Consider the following 25,943-nt stretch of genomic DNA (forward strand, 5'->3'; position numbering starts at 1 on the left):
ACCACACAGTGAGGTGTAGTTTCTGTGTACCCTTACCATTTTGTAACAGTGATTCGAGGAGTGAAGGCAGAGTTGTATCACCTCTCGAATCTCACTTCATCTCTTTTCTGCTTTTCTCGCTGTTTTCACGTTGACTTCTCTTGCAAGATTACGTGATGTAATATGTGGTAATGGTAATGGTGATTATGTACTTGCATATATATATATATATATATATATATATATATATATCAACACACATATATGTGTATACACATTTATATATTGTTATCTTTATCATTATTATTATTGTCATTATCATTATTGCTATATTATTATGATCATCACGATCATTATCATTACCTAGCATCACAGAACATAATCATGTTAGAATTTAACATAGTGTTGGAACCTCGCACGGACAATGGTTGACCGTTTGAGTTCACCTCTGTAACAAACATTTGCGATGACTAAAATTACTTGCATACTGTCACTAGTGGAGAATGAAAAAAAAGATTCTTGATGTGTGTGTGTGTATGTGTGTGTGTGCATGTGTGTGCGTGTGTGTGGACTGTGTGTGTATGTATTTTACATCAGTTGAGCTTTTTAGGAGGCAATAGAAACATGGTCACGAAGAAGTATAGCCAGTTGATGAGCGTTTCATCTTGGAGACGCACCTGCATGTCAGATCTTTCTCATTCTCATGGTCTCCCGATGAGACTAAGAGCAGGAACGCTTAATCTACCGCTTTGCACTCTGAGCCTCTTGAAAAGATAAGTTACTGTTTTCTATTCTTCTTTGCATTGGACTTGTTCTGTACTTATGCAGCAATTGTCAGTTGTGAGGCATACAGGAAGACATCCCGTTATACACTCAGCAAAAAAAGAAAGAAAGTAAACACTTTTTCGAGTTCACATTTTTTTCATAGAAGATTTTAATGAAAATCAATATATTATATGTCATATTAAAGGTAATTTAATTGGCTATCGACCTAGTAGGTCAATATAAAGGGATATTTCGTGCATGAGTGAACATATTCTTTTTGTCCCCCAAGGCACAAAAGTAAAAATTGCAAAAATTGACATGCTCTCTTTTATTTGCAAATGCCCTTCCAGATAACAATGATAACAAAAGACCAGTCACAGTTTAACACAATAAGAACATGAATTAAATACCAAAAATAGGTTTTCTGACTCTTTTTCTCTATATAACCTGAAACAAAATCAAAGTGGGACACTAGAGGGGGAAAGTAAACATTTTCTGTCAACTCAAACTTCAAATGACATAGGGAGTAAGGGCACAATGATGATTAAATGAACAGAATATTTTTATTTCTTTCTTTGATTTAGTAATTCAAGAGTTTATGAGACAAATCAAAGAACCAAATATTATTCATAATTTTCCTAATTTGAGCAATCAATTCAAATTCCAACCATTTTTGTTATCATTGCTTTCCTCTTTCTTCTTCTTTCATTTCATTTGACTTTCGATTTGACAGATTTGTCATTTTCCTCTATTATTTTTGCCTTTATTGATCTTTTGGGCTTCAAAGATACTATAGAGACAAAAGATTTATTTTTGCAACCTAATTCATGTTTTTATGTTGTGTTAAATTAATTTTGTCGTTTGTTCTTAATGTTACATGGAAGAGCACTTACGCATGAATGACAACTTGTTCGCTTTTGCAATTTTTAGTTTTGTGCCTTGGAGAGAAAAACAAAGGTGGTCACTCATGCGTAAAATTTCCCTTTTTATTGACCTACCGGGGTGATAGCCAATTGAATTACCTTTCATATGGTATATAGTACATTAACCTTGTTGGTGAGACGCCATTCCGGTGATTAGGAGATCGTTGGTTCGAATCCAGCATGAGTATGCATGCCCATGACTCTTGAATACTTGTAAATAAGCAGTACCCGCTACATGCTATATATAAGGATGGGCGCCATCACTTGCTGTCTGGCGGAAGCTTATGGCGCGGCATTTGCCCAATAATCCGAAAAACTTAGTTTATCGCCGAAAAACTCAGTTTATCAGTCGATAAACTAAGTTTTTCGAGAGAATCTGTGTTTATCGAGCGATCGATAAGCTAAGTTTATAGATAAATTCTGTTTATTAAAAGAAAAACTAAGTTTATCAAGTGAAAAACTAAACTTATCGTGATAAACTTAGTTTTTCGCTCGATAAACTTTAATAGTTTATCGACTGATAAACAAAGTTTTCAGGTGGTAAACTAAGTTTATCGGTGATAAACTCAGTACATCGGTATTATTGGGCAAATGGCGCGCGTAGAATCTCGGTGGTCTAGTCTTGTCCGGTGATCAGGTCGTTTGTTCCAATCCAACCCGAGTATGTAGGCCCACGATTTTTGTCATGGCTTTTACTGAAACACTTATTAAATCAGTGCTTATCTACATCGATTTAGGGCAATTTGCCGAAGTATTTTATTATTCAGCTACATAGACTAAAAGACTCCTTCATACAGTCGACTTGAATGTTTACTTAGACAAAGCACAATTGAACAGATTGCCAGTTGCAGTTCCAAGTTTCAGATCAGTTAAGGCTGACTATTGTCCCATACTGATTTGTGTAAATGACTATGCCACTGCAGCAGCATGTCATGCAGTGATGAGGCTTCTATTAATTGAAATATTTGGTTATAGTTGTTAAAGGGGTCATATAGTTTTGGTTGAGTTATAATTTCAGGTTTCTTACATTTTTGGTGAGATAATGAGAAACCTCTAATGAAACATGAAAGAGCATGTAATTCCATGAGGAATTCAATGTTTATTTGATGAAAATTGGTTTTGAAATGGCTGAGATATCCAAAACAGAGCGATTCTAATAAGTGTGGGACCCACACTTTATTACTATTGCTTTGTTTTACTTTGTTTTTGGATGTTTCAGTCATTCCAAACCCGATTTTCATCAAATAAACTTTGAATGCCTCTTAAAGTGGTATGCTCTGTACTATTTCATAAGCATTTTCTTGGTATCTTGCAAAAAGTTTAAGGCCCACTTCTCATCTCCACCAATACTGTACTATCCCTTTAATTTGTATGCATGTGTCGTATTTTGGGAAAATATGTAGTTGCATAAGTACAGTGTAGTATCATCGCATCTTTGCTCTGTAAATGTAAGGCAGTGCCAATTATTTCATAAGAATCCACCCCCACTCCTTCACATTTTTTTTTGACCAGTAAGTGACCAACCTGAACATCTTCAGCAACACAAATCCATGAAGGATGATGCTGAACTTGGTTTATCAAATAGATTAGAACAACTCGGTATTTATGCGTGAAGTAAGATCAGGGACTTCTTCATGACTGACAAATCTGTCAAGAAATCTATTGATTTCTGCGTTCCAAATAAATATACCTCTCTGGGACCGTTTTCCGCTCCGTCGCTTTACTCCCTCACACGGTCTTTTATTTCCGATTTTGACCCCTTCCCCCTACTAAAAATCCTGGTTACGCGCTTGATGAGTGAATATCCGAGTTGAGATCCGAGTGAAGATTGGGATATGCTTAATCAAAATGAAATTAACATTGCTTTTGAAGTTTTATTTCACCGACTATTTAAACTAAACCTTGCCTACACCAAAAGTCACGTAAAATAACTACATGTACTTCACTCTTCTTGAATACATTGTCATCGTCATGTGTACTCAGTACTGGTGCAGATGTATGCTTTACAATATTGTTTTGAACCTGACGTAATATTGTGTTTGTGTATTTATTCGTAGTTTCTGACTTGAAAAAAGGCTAATGTCGAGTCGCGTGCCATGACTGGAAGACCTAGTGTGCTGGCACGTGTATAGGATTTCCATCTAAACAATGCTGACAGATTCCGCGTTTTTGATGCGATCAGAGGAGCGAGTCTTCCGACAGCCTGGGTCGCGGAAGGTCAGGAGAAATATTTGTCGGGGAGGATACTCTTTCAAATTAGCCCTTGTCCTTTCGATGCTAGCCGTCGAAACAAGTATATGTATATATATATATATATATATATATATATATATATATAAACATAGCACTGTTTGTCATGAGCCATGTGTGTTTGTTTATGCAGAGCCTCGCGATGTTGTTCTGACAGGTAATGAAAGTAATGGGTATCATTTATTTCAAACATTTCCAGGGTGTATCATTCCTGGGAAAGAGCAAATTTCGAGAGGGATGAGCATGGTATGACTTTGAACTTTATACGATATGAAAGTTTGAATTCATGTAAGGGTTATCATGAAAGCTACTTCATTAAAATGAATGTTGAAATAGATTATTTGCGGAATAGAATCCAGATGTTTTCTGGTTTGATAAATTTCCTTTGTTACTCTTTCTAATCTTATTTTCTACTTTTATTACGAAGCAATAAAGTTCTGTTCGTAATGTTGAATGACAATAGACCTGGTGATGTCGAAATGATGAAATAATGACAATGGCAACAATACCACCACTATGATATTACTACATAATATTATGTCTGCTATTGCGACTTACAATATAGTACTAATAAAGGCTAGTTAATATTGACACGAAGGTCAAAATATTATCTATTTTAGAACTGGCGCAGGAAATGAAATGAGCAGAAGGTCTATACGTCACTTCACACATTGAAAAACAGGATATGGCTTTAGTTCAGTCTATTGAGCCTTGTCATATCTGCTTAAAAAAAGTAAACAAAACTTATTTGGCACATTTTATTCATGACTGATACCAGCTTTCAATGCAGTAGCACAATCTTTTCAAAAGGTATCAGGGTCGAAATTTAGGAGTGTGTAAACAGTTTTTACAATTAAAGATGAAAAGGGGCCTCTGATGAGACATACCGGTACCTAATCGCACTGTTCTACAGAAATAAAAAGTGTTCCAGAAAAACTGCAAAAACACAATTTCCGATTCGTTTCATGAACCAAAAGTTTAGAATAAAGTTTAGATTGACTGGGTTGACTTGTTTCACCTCTTTTGAGTATTCACATACTATCAGGTCGTGCGACTTGTTTCGTGATACACGGTATTTTTCCATTAATCTTTTCCAGGGGTTGAATGGTGGTCTCCTTTACATTATTATAATCGACCATTTCGCCTCGACGTCTCCGAGACGTCTCCACATCGTCACCGGTAGGTCTCAATGGACCTCCGAAAGGTGGCGGAGACGTCTCGGAGACTTCGCAGACAAAATCAGTCTCCACGACTTAGCCGCGACTAAGGAGACGCCGCGGAGACGTCTCCGAGACCAGCTGGAGACTGGAGAGAGTCTCAAAAACAGAAAGAAAGAAAAGAAGGTTTGGACATGTTCGATTCTTTCGCGGCGCCACGGAGACCCGGTTGGTCTCCAAAATACATTTCCACGACCAGCGAGTCGCCATCAGGTCGCCACCTAGTCTCCACACAAATAAATCAAATTTTGAATTGAATTTGAACTTGAATGAAGTCATGATTAAACAACTGAAACTGCACCGGTCTTACACTGGAGACGCAGCACGATTATTTTCATATTTCACTTGACTGCTATGTTATACATAATATTTTTAAAAAAATACAAGCAAGCATGATCCCAATATGATATAAAGTGCGTCATGACTAGAAAGTGTGTCAGCATAATTATGTCCATAAAACACAGTTCTCAATAACATGTGAAATATGAAGGAACCGCAAAAGCAAAGCATGTAACCATGGGTTCCAGAAAAAACAACAACACCAAAATTAATGTGAATACGTTTTGCAAAGGAGATATTTTACAAAGTACTAATGACAAAACTAGATGAAAACTTAAATAGAAAGGTACAAAGGGCAAAGAAGTAAAAGAAAAGAGAAAGAAAAAGGAAAAAAAAACAAAAGAAAAAGAATAAGAACTGAGTGAACCGAGTGTGTATTTGTTCACAACAAATTCAAAGTATTAGAGTAGACGCTCATCTGTATTGGAAATTCAACTGAAATTGGTATTAAACTTTTTATCTCAAAGATATTTACCTTCAGCGGGTCATTCCGCTGATGAAGGCTGTAGCGTTAACAGCTGAAAATGCCGGAGGTAAATATCTTGTATTCAGATCAAAATTTAACACTAATTTCAGTTCAAATTCAAAGCATGAGTACTAGTATAATGATTATAATATGGGAGCATAACGCTGAAACCAGAGGTCATACACTTCAAATGAATTCGCCATGCATTAAAAGAGGATAACGTAAAATAACACGTGAGTATATCTCATAACAATGAGATACTCACTTTCTGAATACTAGTTAATGTACCCGTGGAGCGCTGAATCAACCGAAGTGGGGCATGGGGGGGGGGGGGGGGGCTATGATGAAGTTATCGGAGTAGTTTGGTATGTACTTACAATTTAAGTGAGAACTCCCCCAGAAATGGTCAAGGTCACTGGGTCAACGGAGGTCAAATAACTGTTTTGCGCTACTCCTTGGTCCGATCTTGGCCAAACTTGCTGGAAGCATAAGTAGGCTTACACCTGGGAAATCCCCATTGGGGATATTTCTGGGGGAATCCCCATATAAGTAGGCCTACACCTGGGAAATCCCCATTGAGGATATTTCTGGGGGAATCCCAGGGTGTAGCGAAAAACAGTTATTTGAATTTGACCCCAGTGACCTTGACTTTCCAAATATTGAACCCATCAAGGGCAATTTCGCGCTGAACCTGCATCCACGCACTAAGTTTGATGGAGATCGGACCAAGGACCTGGGAGGAGTAGGGAAAACAGTTATTTGACCTTTGACCCTAGTGACCTTGACCTTTCCAAAATGAACCCCTCAAGGGCAATTTCGCGGTGAACCTGCATGCATCCACCCACTAAGTTTGATGGAGATCGGACCAAGGACCCGGGAGGAGTAGAGGAACAAACAGACAGACAGACAGACAGACAGACAGACAGACAGACAAACGTTGCTCGAATTATAGTATGATTCTCAAACTTTCTGAATCATTAATGTTCTTCTTATTTGTCACTATGAACGTGCTGCTTCAAGGGGCACAGAGTTTTTAGTTGATAGCTCGTAGTCCTTGTTTGTTGCAGTGCAAGGGTGTGTTCCATGTATTTTTCTTCATTCATGGGGGGGGGGGGGGGGGTTGACAGCCTGCTCAGCAAACTTTCTTTTGCAACAGCATCAGAATACGTTCTACCCTCTTTCTAAATTATTGGATGGACAAAATGATATGATTACTCCCCCTCATTTCCGGGACGTCCTTTTCATGATACAAGTATTTGAAAAGGCAGAAGAAAACAATCTACTCTCGGACCAATTGTAACACATGTTTGGAGCCAATTATTGGCGGAGCAATTCCGCATATTGTCGGAGCAATTATCGGCGGAGCAATTATCGCATATCTAGTTCGGAATAATTATCGGTGGAACAAAATATCGAACGTATACAGAGCACCTATCAACAGAGCAAATTGTCGGCGGAGCAATCCATCTTGTTGGGAATCAATGTCTGTGGAGTAAACGTCGGCAGAGCAGTTGTTGCTGGAGATATTGTCGGGGTAGCAAAATGGCTGTGGAGCAAAACATCGGCGTCGCAAATGTCTCAAATCATTTCTCGCGGAACATTTTTTTGCATTTTTCGGAGCAATTGTCGGCGGAGCAGACATTATATCATGGAAGCACCACAGGACAGCGATGTCCGAGGGAAATAGATCGGTATTGGAAAGTGTTACTGTCAATTGACCAACCGTCTTGATTTATTGCATAATCTTGGGATCTGCGCTTTGGGTTATGTTGTTTAATTTATTTTTTTTCCCATTTTAAGCTCGGATAAGTTGATGAGACTTCCCATCCTTAGACACTGAATGATCAATCCTTTCAAGTGATTTCTCACTTTGGCTTTGCCCAGCCTTGTTTGAACCGAAAGAGGGAGTGACAAGAATTTGTCAAGCTACTATACAATATCTAGTGCAGTACATCTGGGAAATATTCCTTTTCTGCTTCCCTCTTTTCATTTCGGCTTTTTTTCGCTGTCTCATCACCTCTCTCCTTTTTTTCTCTCTCACTCTTTCTGTCTCTCTGCCTTCCTTCGCATCCCCCTCCACTCTTCCTTCTCAATTCCTTTGCCTCCCCAGTTCGTTAGCGCCTTGACGTGCATATGCTTGATACGCTCTGGCAAGAGGAAAGCAGCCGACAAACTCCTGCAAGACCCTGGCCTGGTGGGGCGTTTAGAGGGCAGGCGATGTCGGGCTGAGAATACTAGATAGGATAGAGTGCAATGGGTGTATAGTGGTGTGATACAGTACAACAAAATAATGAGTTACAAACGACCAAAGGATGCCTGAAAGAGAAAGCAGGAAGGAGGCTGTAACAAGCCAGTAAGCTCTGTACATGTTACGCTGGGCTCGAGGTCCGTTCCATTAGAAATGACCGTATGATGTCCAGTCAACCTGAGCTATACTAACCCAGTGTGGTCTACCCCTGAGACTTTCAATAGTCAACTAGACAAAGCACGCCACAACGGACCAGAATGTCGCATTACTGTATAAAATACGTTTCTAATTGAAATGTGTATGAGATTGCCCGTGAGCATGAGCATGTGGTCCTATCAGTATTTTTAAAGTTGCACGGTGAGCCGATGAGATTTTGCAGAACTCAAGGAAAGAAGGCCAAATGGGTAGAAAACACGTGTTGTTTGTCATTGCTATTGTGCAACAAAGCAAGAGCCATAAGAGCGTACTCAGAACAAACCCAGAGAAAGTTGTGTCTTACTGGCAATAGAAGGCTAACGCTAACCACCGTTCTTTATTGTACTGGAGAAGAGTTCCAATGGCCTCAGATCTCATCGAAGCCTCGATTGGCTTTCTCCATTTGTAATTGTAGATGTATCATTTGAACTTATATCTGATCATTACCCCCCCCCCCCCACTTTTTTTTTATTCACATGTTTTCTTTCGTCAACATGAATATATTTTTGTTATTTCATATTTTTATTGGTTTATGTATAGAATGATCGGCAGCGCAGGCTATAAGGGTCTACGGCAGAGCATGGAGCTACAAACGTTTGTAGCTCCATGGGCAGAGTAAGGCTTCGAATTGCTGAAATTCTTGCGTCGAATTATTGGTTTTTTTTTTGCTACTAAAACCCTAATCAAATCAGAGCTTATTTACGTTGATGTAGGACAATTGGTCAATCAGTTGCAATGGAAAAAAAAACAACTCGACGCAAAAATTTCATTAATTCGAGTAATTACGCAGTACCCGCTGCACCAACAACAGCACTAGCTATCGGGCGGAAGCTCGGTGGTCTAGCGGATAAGACGCCTGTCCGAAGATCAGGAGGTCGTAATTTCGAATCCTGCTGGAATATGTTTACCCATGATTTATTTTGTCATGGCTACTACTACAACACTGATCAATTCAGTCGTTATTTACCTCGATGGAGGGCAATTTGTTAATTAGTTGCAATAAAAGAGAAAGGCTTTTTGAATTTACAGATACTATGTGCGCTTGTTGATATATAAATATTATTTAGTTGAACAATTAACAAGCCATCATTGGGGAGAACATTTGTAAAGTAGGAAGAAAAGGAGAGAGAAGTGAGGGAGAGAGTCTAGAGAGAGAGAGTGAGAGGGGGGAGGGGAACAGAGGGGAGGGAGAGAGAAAGATGGAAGGCAAGATATTAACTTACATAGTGTGTGCACATTTGTATTTAGATTTACATTCAGTGAAAATGTAAAGCATCAAAGTCAGTTGTCCTTGCACTAATAGATAACTACATAAATGGAAAGTGCTAGCATGGTACGACACTTCGTTCATATTGAAGAACTTTGTTCAACGCACGGGGCCCGTAGACCAGTGGCGGATCTACGGGGGGTCGGGGGTTTAAACCCCTTCCTTTGGCTGCCAAGTAAAAAACAAAAAACAAACAAACAAAAAAAAACCACACAAACAAACAATAAAAAATGTTGTCCATTTCATAACTCCCACACCCTCCCCCGCTCGGTCGCTTCGCTCCCTCGCCGAGGATCTCACACCGTCACATAAAATAATGTACCCCGTATGTTTTAATCATAGTCCTTCTCAAGGATTCTTTCCACTGTTTAATTCCCTAGAAATTTGCTTTTAAATGTTCTATAAACGCGACTTTTGTACTCCGTTTTTACAAATAGTCCCTACCGTGGGAGGGGGTATCGCCCCTCAGAAAACCTCCCCCTCCCCGCTCGGTCGCTTCGCTCCCTCGCCGAGGATCTCACACCGTCACATGAATGTGCCCCTGTCGAGATTTGGCCCCCCCCCCCCAAAAAAAAAAAAAAAACAAAAAAAAAACAAAAAAAAAAAACAAAAACAAAAACAAAAACAAAAACAAAAACAAAAACAAAACAAAACAAAAAACAAAAAAACAAACAAAAGTGTTCCGGCGTGCAGCCCCCCCCCCCCCCCCGATTATTTGGGCACAAAAAAAAAGAAAGTAGAGCATGCAAGTATGGTTAAAGGCGCATAGTCCCGGTAGTGTAGAGGGCGCTGTTGATGATACTGCCGATCACTGTTAGCATTGATACGAAGATTGCCGAAGTTGAGCTGTCATCAAGAGTAAAGCGTGTAGGTGTTGCTAAGTAACGTTGCCTTTCGTTGTCTTCTCTGCGCATCACGCAGTCTGTAGTAATGCCAGGGTGCGTGCATATATGTGCTTGTTATTATGACATCACAAAAGAAGTTTGCTAAAGCTGTCATCCCCCTCAGCCGAATCATGAGCCGAACTGTGATCGGACCACTGACTACAGTGGATCGGACATCTTCGGACTCGGGGAAATGGGTCACAGCGTTAGCGCTAAAGAGGAATCGATAGCGTAGGTCTCTATAGGAAACTTGCGCCGTGCGCCCGCGTACGCATTTGACTAAACTACCGGGACATTGTGCCTTTAAAATCGCTGGCAACCCTAAAAATGAAAAATCTCCCTACTGTGGGAGGGGGATACCCCCCCCCTCCCACACACACCCTTCCACCCCCCCCCCCCCCCGGCTCGCTTCGCTCGCTCGGGCTCGGTCGCTACGCTCCCTCGCAATGCCCAGCTCAGCCCCTGAAACCCCCTCCTTGGAAAAATGCTAGATCCGCCCCTGTCACTGCGCAAAGAATGAAAGGAAAAAACGCGCTAACCCTTTAGACCTCAAATTCTCCGTACGTGCGCGCGCACGTGTGTGTGTAAGGGGATTTCAGTATAGATTTTTTCATGGAGTTATCTTTATGAAAATCTTTTCAAGTTTTTTTTTTTTTTTTTTTTTTTGGGGGGGGGGGATAATCAGTGTTCCCTTTTGAAAGCAAATGGTAGAAACGTATAAACATTTATTCGGGGATTGAGTGTAAGTTAGGCCTCTGTGGCAGAAAATGATAGACAGGTTAGAGTTGACAGATATTCGACATGCAGAGTGGAAAGATGTACATATTGGAATCATAGGAAAGGACTAATTAAATGTTGTGGAACAATAATTTTCATTTGAAAAATACCATTTTTCGAATTAGGGCGGAGGATGTAATTCCTAGTTTTGAGGATAACAAGATAACGGGACACCGGGATGAAGAAAAAGAAAATGCTTTCAAAAGACCTAGGTTAGGATTACATTCTGGTGAAAAGGGAACACGTTGTTTTTGGAACAAGGACCTAAGCGGTTTTCTGATATCGTTATTAGTTATCAAGTTATTATTGCTGTTAACATTATGATGTGTAGCTAATGTTCTTTTTCTATTATGTACGGCAAAGTGGTAAACTGGTATTAGGGTGGTTCATCATGATTGAAGGAGTGTGGGTGCGTGTGTGCGTGTGTGTGTGTGTTGGTGCTTTACGTGGGGAGAGTTTGAGTGTTATGTGGGTACGGTTGAGGTGTGTGTGGGTGTGTTTTGATTGTTTGTGTGTATAGGTGTTAGTGTGAGTGTATGTTTGTAAGGGTGTGTTGTGTGTGTGTGTGTGTGTGTGTGTGTGTGTGTGTGTGTGTGTGTGAGGAGTATGTGTTTTACGTTTGTGGGTTTTGGGTCGAGTCGGGGTGGATAGAGTGAGATTGGGATTTGATATGGAGGACAGGATAATAAATTGTAGTAAAAATTGTGTAGTATGATCAATTATTTCGAATAAAATAGATAAAGATTTGTTTCGCTTGGGGGAGGGACTGATAGGACTTTTATAAAAAGATTAAATTCTCCAGTTTCATTTCATTTCATTTTGTTTCATTTCCGACAAAAGCATTTGCATATAAAAAAAGATAGTATATGATGTGCCTTTTGCATATTCAAATGAAATCAATGCTGATCGTTGTTTTGTTTTGTTTGTTGTTGTTGTTGTTGTTGTTGTTGGTTTGTTTGTTTGTTGTTTTTTTTTTGGGGGGGGGGCAATAAGCCAGTTTGGAGTTAGCTCACGGGCACATTGGTACGAATGACCTGTCTCTTTTCTCAGTCGCTTCTCGTAAAGCTTCTCATAAGACTTACGTAACAATCATGGGATTCATCAATCCTGTTCAAACAAAGAATGAACTTGAGTAGACCAGATGACCAGAATGATCCGTCACATAACACTTCGGAAAGCATCCATTTCATTATTTTGCATTGAATGTATGATTAACAATCTCTTTCCATTGATAATGCCAAATGCCAATGAATACCACTTTTGCTGTCAGGTGGATGTGTTGGCAAGCAGCATGTATACTGATCACATGAATAATCATTAAATCACATATGTTTATTCCAGTGAATTTAAAAACCAACATGACTGTTGGTACGAATTACCTTTTTTTTTTCTGCTCATGCGCAAAGTGGAACTGCGAACTGACTTATAAGACATGACATGTTGTATGATGTAGCTTTTTTTTTGCATACATATTTTCTTAAAATCCGAATGTAAATTATGTGTTTATACAGTCAAGTGAAATTATGGTTTCATATGCCAATATATTCAAGTGAAATGTAATGCAAATATTCAAGTAGAATATAATGTATATCATAAATAGTATTGTTTCGTTAATATTGCTTAGTTGGTTTGACGTTAAATGATTTGTCATCATTGTTGATGTTAAAGTGAGAAATCATGGCAGTAAATACTGCAAAATGATGTTGATTTTGTCTTCTTTATATTTTGCTTTGTATCCAGAACGGATTATCTATTTAGATATGATTTGAGAATGAAATCAATAACGTTCAAGGAAAAAAGTGTGTGTGTTTGTGTGCGAGCGCGCATGTGTGTGTGTGCATGTATGTGCCTATTGATATAGCCTGTTGATGTGTCTGGCGGTTGAGGAACCCATCTAGAATGGAAGATGCATTCCCCCAGGTGTCCATCTGGTATTCTCGTATTAGCCTTTCAGACTTCTTTTCATCCCTCGCATTTTACCGTTTGAACCAAAATCTTATCATTGATCTCGTCCAAGAATCGACACATCCCTCCATCTCGAGCTCAATTCCTTTTGTTCCTTCTCTATTTTTTCCCTTCTCGTTTACTCCTTGTCTCTCTTTCGTAATATAAAGGTTGACTCACTTCACCTCTGCATCTTTTCTCAATAAGCATTGTGACGGACCGCATACGCGTCTCGTAACATTAGTTTCAAGTGGTATTTGCACCTCGAAGAAACTCTTAAAGGCAAAAAAAAAAGTGTGCTAGATAATGAGCAAAATACACCTTTAAAATGTATTTCTCTGTGTATAGTGATTTGGAGGCTACTCAGGAAGTGTGGTCAGGCTCTAAGTTTTCGGCTTTTTAAATCTTTTCAGGCTATATATCAAATCATAATGTATATGCCTGCAAGTTCGACGCTCTTGCGTAGAGCCATTTACTTTACTCACCGAAAGTTTGTTTCATATACCTGTGCAAACGCAGCATAACAGAAAAAAAGTTCACTCTCGAGATAAAGACACGCTCATTTTGATGCTTGGGAATGATAGGTGAACAGATGGGAATGTGTCACATGCACAGTGACAGATCTGCTGAAGTATTCACCACACGAGTGCATTCACTTCGTAATTTATATGGTGTGGTAATCTTCGATTTACATATTACATGTACTGTGCAGACAAAATGTAAGAATGCATGGCCTGTTTATGTTCAAATAATTCTTTCCCCTCAATGTTACGTTAATCCAAAGGTTCGTTATTCTGAAAATAAATAAAGTTCGTAATTCCGAAGGTGATATTGCGCATTTTTTTTTCGGATTAACGAAACTTATTTCGCTTTTTTTTTTCGGATTAACGAAACTTATTTCGCATTAGGATTAAATACCGAAACTTCGAAATAACGAACCTCATTTTCCGACTAAAAGCTTTTGGAATAACGCCGCAAAACTTTTCGGATTAGCAAAGCCTATTTTATTTTACGTTTAACGAACATCTTGGTATACGAAATTTGTCTTCTTTGGAATAACGAACCTCCGGAATAACAAACATCACCCAAATACCATGGGCATACATAATCGGGTGAATATACTCGAGTATGCAAGCCCATTATTATTATTATTTATTCTTCTTTTAATCATGGCTATTACTCGAACACTGAATGATTGATGTTTATTTACGTCGATAAAGGGCAATTTGTCAATCATCAGTTGAAAGCGTTGCTACTGTGATCTGTGGAACATCATACTGGTATCTTTGTTCATCATCCAGTTCTTCTAATTTCATTTAGCTTGACGCAGGTTCTAGAATTAAGAACTGCCTGCATGTCGTGTTAATTCAATGAGAAACAATGCAAAAAGACCAAACTACGAGTATGCGTCCCCCACAGATATGTAGTATCTCCATGCCATTGCGTATATAAGTGTAGTTTTCGTGTTGGTGTAGACAGGGGTCTTTTTTGGTTTTGCAATTCTTCCCATCCTCTCAGGTGTGCGCATAAAGTGAGTGCTATAATTATGCATAGACCTGTAATTATGACAGTATGAGTGTATGCGCACATAGGGACGGGTTGTGTTTGCAGGTTGTGTGTGTTGTTGCTTTATTTACTAGTTAAATAATGTAGGCCAATGATGTCTGTACTGGTTGCTCAGTTTGTAGTATATCTGCCTTGCAATCAAATGGCTTGGGTTCGAAGCCCAGTGAGTCTTGCAAGGCAATGTTGTGTGTAATGCCGTCCCTCGTACGTGAAAACCAGGTCTCTCGGATAGGACGCAAGATGGAGGACCCGTTGTGAGAGATCTACAACCCACGCACGTTTAAGGTCCCGTTTCATTCTTTCATCACAAAGAGCAAGATGCATAACTGGTAAAATGGTCCTCCCCATATACACGAAATACTGGTCCCCATGGAAATGACCGGTAGCACTATGATAGTATAGTCTAACGGGCTTGTTTTGTCCATGTGGAAATGTGAATTAAGTCTTATACAGTATATACTATACTCTAAATGACGTTTGCATTCTGTTCATGATGCACACACTGCTATGCACGTACGTTTTAGTGCATTTATTTTCTCCTCCCCTTCTGTTAAACCTCTATTTTCTCTCTCTCTCAACAGGGGACAGAATACATTCTATACAAACCTATGAGATTATCAGCAAGCTTCGTCCACTCACACAAGCAAGATTGAAGTTAATGCATCCACACTTTGATTTTTGTTTCTTTTCCCAGCATAACGTCACATTGAACGTCAAGTACTCTAAGATTGCATCCATCGGGCTGTACATTTTATACATACTTATCAGCTTCAAACTGGTACCCTCTACTTTTAATCGTGTTGTTTATAACTGGGGGTTTTGTGTTATGGGCTACATTACCAACTATGTTCCACACTTTGGTGTGTTCAGTTTGTGCCATGTGTATACTAAATTTGACTTGTTTTTAGAGGCTGCATTTGGCCGTTAGGGGCCCATATATACTGAACAGTACAGAAATGTTTAATGTCTAGCCTCCAGTGGCTTATCAAGAACGTAATATTTGTCTTGTATTTGTTTTCGTTTTGTCCTCAAAGAACTTGCATGACATAAATTACATGAGAAAGTTTCATGGGAATAAAAAGAGTTGCTCAACCAGTATGCATGCATATCTTTATCTGTTTCATTTATCCTTTGCAAAGTTCAATGTATATGTTTATGACATAATTCCAGATTAATTTTGTGTTATGTTTTGTTGGAAAAAGAAGAATGAAAATAAATGAATTGAATTGAATTGAATTGAATTGAATTGAATTGAATTGAATTGTTACAGCAAAGCAGTGCACTTACTCAGCATATACACTGTAGGCCTATATATTATACTAAGTTATTGTATGAGTGCAACATGCATAGTGGAAAGGAATATCATTATCACCCTTATAATCATTGCCATCATTATAATAATCATCATCATTATTACTATCAACATTACATAATAATAAAGATAATCATAATGCTCATAATGATAACAAAAATAATATTTGAGATATCTATTATCATCATTATCGTTATTATTATCATTATTATTACTACTACTACTACTACTGTTACTATCATTGTTATTATCATTGATATTGTTATTATTACTATCATTAGCATTATCGTTATGCTCATCATTGTTATTCCGAGACTTCTTCAATCGCGTTTTTGGAAAGCAGTTTTCCGCCTACCGCAGTCTATATCTTAAAGACCTCAGCTAATATTCTTCAAATTCTATCTTACACATTTATTTATCTATTAATTAATCAATTAATTAATTAATTAATTAATTAATTAATTTATTTATTTATTTGTTAGCGATGTGATCATGTGAAGTGTTCATTCCGAAGCAGTTTTCATTTTGAGTGAACTTCTTATCTTCTCCGACTTTAGTGGTAATTCTGGTAATTGCCGAGATGTAATTTCCTTGATTTGGAGAAAAATGTCTATACTTTCACCGAAGTGGCACACTTTCAGAAATAATTTGTGATGACGTACGAGATCTCACATTTGAAAATAAAGTGGACCAGTCAAAAAAAAACTTTTTTTTTTAAACAGAGATAATGAAGTAAAGCTGGGATTTTTTTCTTCTACAGAATCAACAATGCAAAGCTGTTAAGAACTAAATAGGTGCAGTTAATGATGATGGATCCTTTTACACCCCGTTTGGAGGCTGAACACGCTTTCCTTAAAATTCATGGGGTCTACATATGTTTCGGCGTAGATTCACAAAACATATGAATTTTTTGAGCAGCAAAATTGTAGTCTTTCTTTAAAGACCTCTAAGTGGAATCTGAGCAGACCCTCGCCCCGCAAATATCAGTAATGGAGTACATTGGTCCACTCAAAATAGGAACAACACTGGATCTCATATTTAATCTCTTTTTCTTTTCAAATTTTAATAGATGTGTCTATAGAGTGTCTTTATCTATAATGAGATCTATATGTGTGGCGAATTGTCCAGCGCTAGTGCAATTGCTAAGTTGCTATGCTTTTCGTCGCCTCCATATGCATGGACTGCTCTAGCACTGCGGTAGAGGTACTCATTATCTTTTGTCAGTTGAAATTAGTGGATTTAGTCAACCATCGTCATGCCAAGTGCCTGTGTCGATGTGTCGAAGATGTTATCGCACGTCAAACAGAAATATGAACCTTTTTTTAATAGCTTTTCCAAAGCTCAAACGATCCGTCGTGATGTATAGGGGTTAGGTTCACACACGAAAAAGTAGTACAACATCCGACTTCGAGGTCACGAACGGAAGTTTGTTGTGCAGCACTCATTTCGGAGACGGATACATGGATGAGATATCGTTGAAAAAGGCCAAGCTGGGTTGAAAAACGCACAGTCTCAAAGCCAATGCAGTGCATAGCTACTTTGAAATAAATCCATCCAGAGTGGCCACCAAAAAAATTTGAATCTCTCAAAATCCTCAAGAATGTCAGAGCTGCTTCATTCAGATTCGGATTTAACACCTTCAAGATAGGGTAAACCCATCAATTTATGTTCAATTTATTCACCATTCGTATACTTAGGCCTACATTGAAATTTCAGTTTTGGGCAACCGTCTTGGATATCTCAAAACCATCTGGAATGGAAGAGTTGTTTCAACCAGATTCGGATTCATCACCCTTGTATGTGGTAACCCATCAAATTATTTTCAAAATATTCATAATTTCTTCTTCTTCTTCTTCATATACTGTGCAGAACCTCCTAAGAGTATACTCGCACACTCGCACACATTTATAAGGAAGTACTTACATTTAAATCTAAATTATTGGCGGCCATTTTGAATGGCTCCAAATTCTTAGGGGTGTAAGGGTTGCATCACCTTGATTCGGATTCTGCACCCGCGAAATGGGGTTATACTATGAAATCTTCTGAATTTTTGACCATTTGAATATAAGGAAATAAATGGGAATGAAATTTTTTGGTCGCCACCTTGAATATATCAAAATTCGGAAGGTTTATACCATATATATATATATATATGGTAGCAACCCCCCCCCCCCCAGCTTTTATGTGTGCCACTTAAGGCGGGATGTAGTGGGAGTTTTTTTGTAAATAATATTTTTGTAGTATATATATAAATATATATACATATATATCTAATTTTTCAACGTTTATAGGGAAATATATAAGAATTTCAGATCTTAGCAGCCGTATTGGTGGCCATCTTGAATGTTTCAATCCCACCCTTCGTGCTCCGGCCCAGGTTACGAGCAAATAGTCAGCAAGCTGTATCAATCAGACACATCGTGCAAAACGACAATTTTACTATGATACAACAAAATCAGTGATAACTAAACTTACAACATTTACAGATATACAGGTATATGAGAGAAAATATGACGATATGAAAATAGGACAATTCATTGAAAAGTTTGGAGTTTTGAAATTTCGGTGCAGACATCGCTGGATGAAAAGACTAAGTAAAGTTCATAACATCACGTATATAAAGAAAATTTGATTTCTTTTTCTTAATGAAAAGTACACATTCTCTTGACTTGTCAATGAAATATGTTAAGGGTAATATTACTCCCCCAACGTTCTAAAAGAGGCACCTAAAGTGCTCTGCTTTCACTATTCAAGAAAAGTGAAAATATGTTTTTTTTCTCTATTTTTACTTCCCCTGGCAGCCACAATTTTTTTATAGCAATATTCTACGAATATCAGTTTACTTGGAAAACACACAACTCTGTCTCTTCCTCCTTCTCTTTATTTCTCTCCCCATCTCTCTTTCTTGCTTTCCCACCCCTCTCCCCTCCTCTCTTTCTGTACCGCCTGTAACATTATGAAACTCTTTGATAGAGAATGCTTACAATACTTGGAAGATTTACAGCAGTGCAATATTTTTGTTATGTTGAGAATGACCAATACATAACTATTTTTGTAATTTTGTAATATATGTATACATTTTTGTTGGTAATGTTTTCTTCTTTTCCTTTTCACTTACCCCGGCAGCCACAATTTTCTTTTTGCTAAGTAATATCCAACGAATATTACTTTACTTGGAAAACATACAACCTTTCAACAGGTTTGCGCAGCCATTTTTTTTTTCAGTGGTAACTGTTGATAATTTGAATTTGTTCATTTGATACTGTTTTTAATTCCCGGAGATATATCATGAGAGTATATGAGAGTATATTAGGCATATTTTATGATATCACACCGCATCAGATTATCTTATGATGCAGAATCATAATTTTGTTGTACTCCCATCAATATTTGTAAACATTCATTACATTGTACATTTGACTGTTTGTAAACATTATGTGATCAAAACGCAGTTTAAGTGTGACGAATGTACACTTATAATCAGTAATGCCGTGTGGTGGGAGAATGAGAATTTGTAGTGTCTGTATGTGTTTATGTGTGTGAGAGTCACTTATTGGATGTGATGAAGAGATGATTGTGTGTATGTGTTTATGAGTGTACCTGTGTTTGCGCGTGCGTGTGTGTTTGTGAGAGAGAGGGAGGGGAAAGATGTGAATACAATGTAAGAAAAGGAAGTAACCGCATGGGTCCCTTTTAATCAGTTTATGTTTATTCGTCACGTACAGTGTGTTGAATGTAGTGAATGTAATATATTTTATAATGAATAATGTTGTAAATGATGTTAATTGTTATTTTTTGAATAGTGATGAATGATTTGAAAATTGTAAATACTTTCTTTTTTTAATCAACTATGTATTGTGTGAACAAATGTTGCAATTCAGCCTGTTAGCTGCGAGAACATTTCATTTAATAAACCATACCATACCAAACCATATATACATGTTGAATTTTCTTAATATTTTCATTTCCCATAGGCGACGGCACATAATGTTGTAGTCTTCTCAGCCAGCGACGGCGGCACCAAAACTTTACAAACTCATAACTTTCGAACAGATTTTCACTGGTGTGTTCTAATGATGTTGCTGCATTCACTCATGTAGTGTGTGTGTGTGTTTGTGTGTGTGCTTAGGTTTCATTGTCCTTTAAAGTTTTGGCCTAATTCATGTAAAATTTGTAAAATCACACGTCAACCATTACTTTGGGTTACCAATTAACCAACTACTAGGTTTACTGTATTTGTTATCAATCTTTTTTTACTTCATTCACTGTTTTCTTTTTATCCTTTCAATAGAATATTAAAGTTGTGAATTTGTGCAGTTTCGCTAATTTTTACAAAACAGCTTTAAATAGTCAGTATGAATATGCAAATGACGAATTGATGATGTCGCCCCTCACAGCTTGCCACATAGCTTGTAATACTATATTAATTATAAAACTTTACAATTTCCAGGTTTTTGTTAAAGCGCAATTATGCCCTAATCTCAAATCCTGATATATCTGACCAATCATTATTTGGAAGATATTCAATTAGGAATAAAATTATGTTTTAAATGTTTGTAGCAGAAAAGTTGAACACGAAGTTTGTACACGATCAGTGGAAATTGTGAGGTGATTACATCATCAGCTCACTGATTTACGCATTCACATTATTACTGTTCATGAACTGTTGTGCAAAACAAGATAGCAAACCGTTGAAGTTTCATGACTTTCTTACTTTTAATTCGATTTTGACCATAATAATTTCACTATTTTGATTGTCATATTTTATTTTTCTTTTGAGACTCACTTTTAACTGACCCGGAAAATCCCCTTTAAAGGAAACCAAACCCAAAGAGAAATGTGGATTGAGTGAAAGCAGCAACATTATGGTAGAACACATCAGTGAAAGCTTGAGGAAAATCGGACAATCGATGCAAAAGTTATGAATTTTAAAAGTTTTGGCGTTGGAACCGCTTGATGAGGAGACTATTTGAGTTTATGACGTCATGTGTGAACAACAGTTATAAAGAAAATAGAGAGAAAATTCAACATGCTTTCACTTTTCTGGCGTAATGAAAGAGCATTTGACTAAAAGCTTTCAGAAGCAGGGAGAATAATTACTACTCTTAACACATGTCAGTATCAAGTTGAAGGAATGTGTAATTTTCATGAAAAATGATTTTTTGTGGAATTCTCTTTTATATTTTCTTTATATTGTTGTCCACACATGACGTCATGAACTCTAGTAGTCTCCTTATCCAGTGGTTACAACACCAAAACTTTAAGATTAATAACTTATTTTGCATCGACTTTCCGATTTTCCTCAAGTTTTGACTGATGTGTACTACTAACGTTGCTGATTTCACTCAATCAACATTACTCTTTGGGTTTTGGTTTCCTTTATCAAGAACCGACACAGTGCATGCGTTTGTATCGTAAACTGCATATACATTATATGGTAGGAGTGACACGCAGAGAGGTCTGGCGGTGGATATGGTCACGGCAGAAAGTGACCTTATTACGTCACATCTCTCATTTTTTCTCAGACTTCAACTGCCAAGCAGCAAGCAGACAGGGGGAGAAGATCTAATAAGGTGTTAAGTAGAACACGCATTACGAATACTCCTAGTTAACCCAAATCACACGCCTGCATCAATTACACCTGTGTTCTGATTGTTGGGGCCGATGTTTGCACTTCATGTACCAATACAGCATTCGCCTCCGCTTACACGTCTTCAATCGAGAAGTAACAGGCATTTTGATCGATAAAAGACCGCGCTCTGTCATTCATTGTAAGGCCTCTCGAACTTGCATGTGAGCTATCATTATCATCATATTACCATACATTGCTCTGCGGTTCTTTCCTGGGGCCGAGGCATTTTTGTGTTGTTGTGTGCTAGACGCAACCCAAAGAACAACAACAGATAACAGTAACAATTTTGAACTACTAAAAGAAAGTATCCTCATGCTTGTTTTCACGTACCCCTTGGCTTCACTAACGTTCAATACATGTTATGTAATAACTTTGATCCCAAAAAAATTGAATCGCCGGATTTTAAGTTTTACTTTGATGTAAGCTTATGTGTCGGTGCGTGTTAAACCTACAAACTGTGTTTATGGTAACAGAAAGCATAACTTGGTAAATGTGCACGCCTACTTGTGCAATGTGATATAGGTCAATAGTAAAATAAGCGCACTTCCTTCAGATATATAAATATGATATCTAGAGAGAGAGAGAGGGAGAGACAGATAGACAGAGATGTACATTATACTATATGGATGAAATGAAGAACTAGAAATAAGAGGAGAGCAGTATTTGAGATTGCTGAATGGTTGCATCTAAACGCGCATGTGAATTCTTTGTAAGAGTGCAGGAACGAATCTGAGAGCTTTTGCTAGTCAAGTAGTCTAGTAATAGCAGCAGCAGCAGCAGACAACAAAAACGGATGTTTTGTCGACATGATAATGCTGATCTTCCATGGGGTCCATACAGAGGGTACATACCTATTTCAATACAAATAAATACAAAAAGATAGAGTCAATCGAGAAAAGCACAAACTACAATGGAGATGTATAGGTAATATAAGGTATACTGCAATGAGCATTTACCAAATTTTCACATGAACGGCTAAATGGAAATGAAATATATAGAGCTATAATCAAATCACGTAACAATTTTGTAAGACAAAACAAATGTATAAGTGAATAGAATATGCAAATTAGATAAGAAAAGAACAACAATAAACTGGTATTTTGCACAAATCCATATAATAATAAATTATATATTGCATCAAAACAAAATAACATTTCGGATGGATAAAGGAACAAAAGTGTGGGACGTATTGTCTGAAATTAGGTGTTTTATTAAAGGCGGTTTTTATGAAATAGTAAAATTTTCATGTAGGCAAGTTGAGATGAGTGAAGATAACAAAAGGAACTGGCATAGATTGCACAAAAACGTTCAGTTAAATCGAGTTAGAATTGATGTACAAGTCAAAAAATCTGAAAAAAAAAAACATAATTGAATTTAATGACATGGCAAGCACATTAAGGTGTTAAGGACAATGAAAAATGAAAGTGAGAAGAATATATATCTTTCAAATAAAAGAATCATGGGCGTACATACTCGAGCAGCATTCGAATCCTGCTCGAGTATGTACGCCCATGATTCTTTTATCATGGCTACTACTAAAACACTGATCAATTCAGTGCTTATTTACGTCGATGTAGGGCAATTTGTCAATCAGTTGCAATGAAAACATCACGACGGAAGAATTTTCATGAATTTGAATAACAAAGCAGTACCCGCTGCATGCTATAAGGATTAGAACCAACACTTGCTGTCGGGCGAAAGCTCGGTGGTCTAGTGGAGATGACGCCTGTCCGGTGATCAGGAGGTCGTAGGTTCGAATCCTGCTCGAGTATGTACGCCCATGATTCTTTTATCATGGCTACTACTAAAACACTGATCAATTCAGTGCTTATTTACGTCGATGTAGGGCAATTTGTCAATCAGTTGCAATATATATCTTATTACAAATAAAGAAGGGAAATAAGTTAATTTAAGTAAGAGTTATATGAATGACGGGAACTGCACTAAACAATTAAGTACAAGATCATGATTTGTTTGTAATAAAAGATGAATTCTTATGCCTCCACCACGAAATGTCCCCGGAAACATTATGTTTGCGAGTTGTCCGTCCGTCCGTCCTTCTTTCCGTCCGCAATCAATTTTGTGGACAGCGTAATTAAAAAGTCGTTTGAGGTGTACTAATGAAACCTGGCATTTCGTATCAGTGGACGTAGTTGTACCTTTTTGGGTACTTATGCTCGAGGTCAAGGGTCAAAGGTCAAGGTTGAATACTCAAAAATTTCACTATTTCCCCCATATTTGAATAATGCCTAAAGTTATTTTCTTGAAACTCAGTGTATACATGCATTACCCAATAAAGATTTTCTAGGGAAGGTCTTGGGCCATGGATCAAAATAATGTCAAAGGTCAACAGCCAAGCAAAAATGCTAACATTTCGCTTTTTCTCCATATCTTAGAAATGGTTCGAGGTATCTTCATGGAACCTAGTACATTATCATGCATGTACTGCCTGACAGGACTCGGGACTTTTGGGGGTCATGGGGTCTAAGGTCAAGGGTCAAAGGTCAAGGTCAAATCCTCAAAATTTTACTATTCCCCACATATCTATGCAATGCCTGAAGGCATTTTCTTAAAAATTAGTGTATACATGCATTATCAGATAGAGATTATCTGGGAAAAATTTTAGCCATAGAGTTTAAGGTCACAAAGTAAAGGTCATGTGAAACTGCTAAATTTCACTTTTTCCTCGGAAGTGGCTCAAGGTATCAACATGAAGCTTAGAACATACGCGAGTACTGTTTGCCAGTGATTTGTTTTATTTTTTATTTTTAGGTCATGGGGTCAAACGTCAAGTTACAATGCTAACCTTCTACCATTAAATGCTTACATTTTTTGTTCTTTATACCTTGCAGATTACTCAATGCATAAAGTTAATAAAACTATAGGTAGACACATACATTACTGCACAATGATGCTGTGGGGAAAGAGTTTGGCCATGGGTTCAAAAAGGTCAAGGGAAAATGTTAAAATGTCACATGTTTCCCGACATTTTGAAAATATCTCAAAGTATTGTTATCAAAATGGATGTTGCCAGTTAGTGATGGTTGAAGCATTTTGGACCATGGTGTCATAGGGCAAGGATCAAAGGTCAAGTGAAAATGCTCAACTTCCCGAATACTCGCTCTCAAACAATTTAGCCATCCATCCAAATTAAACCTATAGTTCAAGGAAAGTAAATACGCAGTTGTGACAAACATGTGGTTTTTTTTTTTTCAAATTATATGAAACTGTTGTCTCACAGTGTCAAGACGTAAGCAAGGTTCCCACTTAGCCGAGTTGGAGTCTCGAGTTGTGCCGAGCTGCGCGAGTTTGAACTCGCTCGCGTGAAACTTGTCAATTTTAATGAGCTGCGCATGAGTGATCTACGAGGCAACATCGAGTTTATTACGATAGCTGTACGAGTAATCCGAGCGTGATACGAGTCACACCGATCTTGGTATGAGTTGTGATGACCTGTGTACGACTTAAACCGAGCTTTCATCGAGTTATAAAGAGCTTGTTACGAGCCCATTGCGAGCCCGTTATGAGTTCGCGCAATCCGTGCTGTTCGGTTTGGCCTCCAGCGGGGTCTTTTCTCCCATTTTCTTCTACTGGGACCTAGTCTGCGGGTTTAGAGGTTCGGTCTTCTGACTCCCTCTGTAGCTCATCACGGATGATCTCTTCTGTTTCTACCGTCTCTTCCTGATCTTCTACCTCTACTTCTACCATTGCTTGATTGATCTCCATTTCCTTCTCCGGTTTTTTCTTGGATTTCTTGAGCCAAGACATTTTTTTGTTGTCCTAAAGGCATAATTTACTATTTGCAGATGAAACAAAAACCCAGCATTATGCTCTCAAATAGTCCTAAAATGTGAGTTAGGGACAGAAACAATCACTGTAAAAAATTGAATCCGTATAATTGATTTAAATATTGTTAGATACACATAATGTAAACAATAGTTATATTAAGAATGCTTCCAGACTACACCATCTACAGTTATGGTTTAGTGAGAAAAATACTGATATCTCCTTATATTTTAGGCTTTATTGCGAAATTTTTATACGGTGGGATGCTTTGTGATACAACAGACCTACATATTTGCGTCAAATGTCATATCTTGAACATTTTTAAAATCACTGCTCCCAAAGGTAAACTGAACCTTTAATTTTTACGTAGTTCTAGAAATATAATGGCAATGA

The 25,943-nt window shown here is 37.8% G+C and overlaps 1 protein-coding gene across 1 annotated transcript in view; it reads left to right on the forward strand.

Moving 5' to 3' along the window:
* The window catches only part of LOC139736120 (prokineticin receptor 2-like), a 123,737-nt gene that overhangs the window by 20,039 nt on the left and 77,755 nt on the right, over window positions 1-25,943 (forward strand). The window lies entirely within an intron of this gene.

Source organism: Diadema antillarum, unplaced genomic scaffold, assembly GCF_040938485.1.
Source record: "Diadema antillarum isolate AM-2024a unplaced genomic scaffold, OU_Dant_1.0 seq00000622_RagTag, whole genome shotgun sequence".
Classification (NCBI taxonomy): Eukaryota; Metazoa; Echinodermata; class Echinoidea; order Diadematoida; family Diadematidae; genus Diadema; species Diadema antillarum.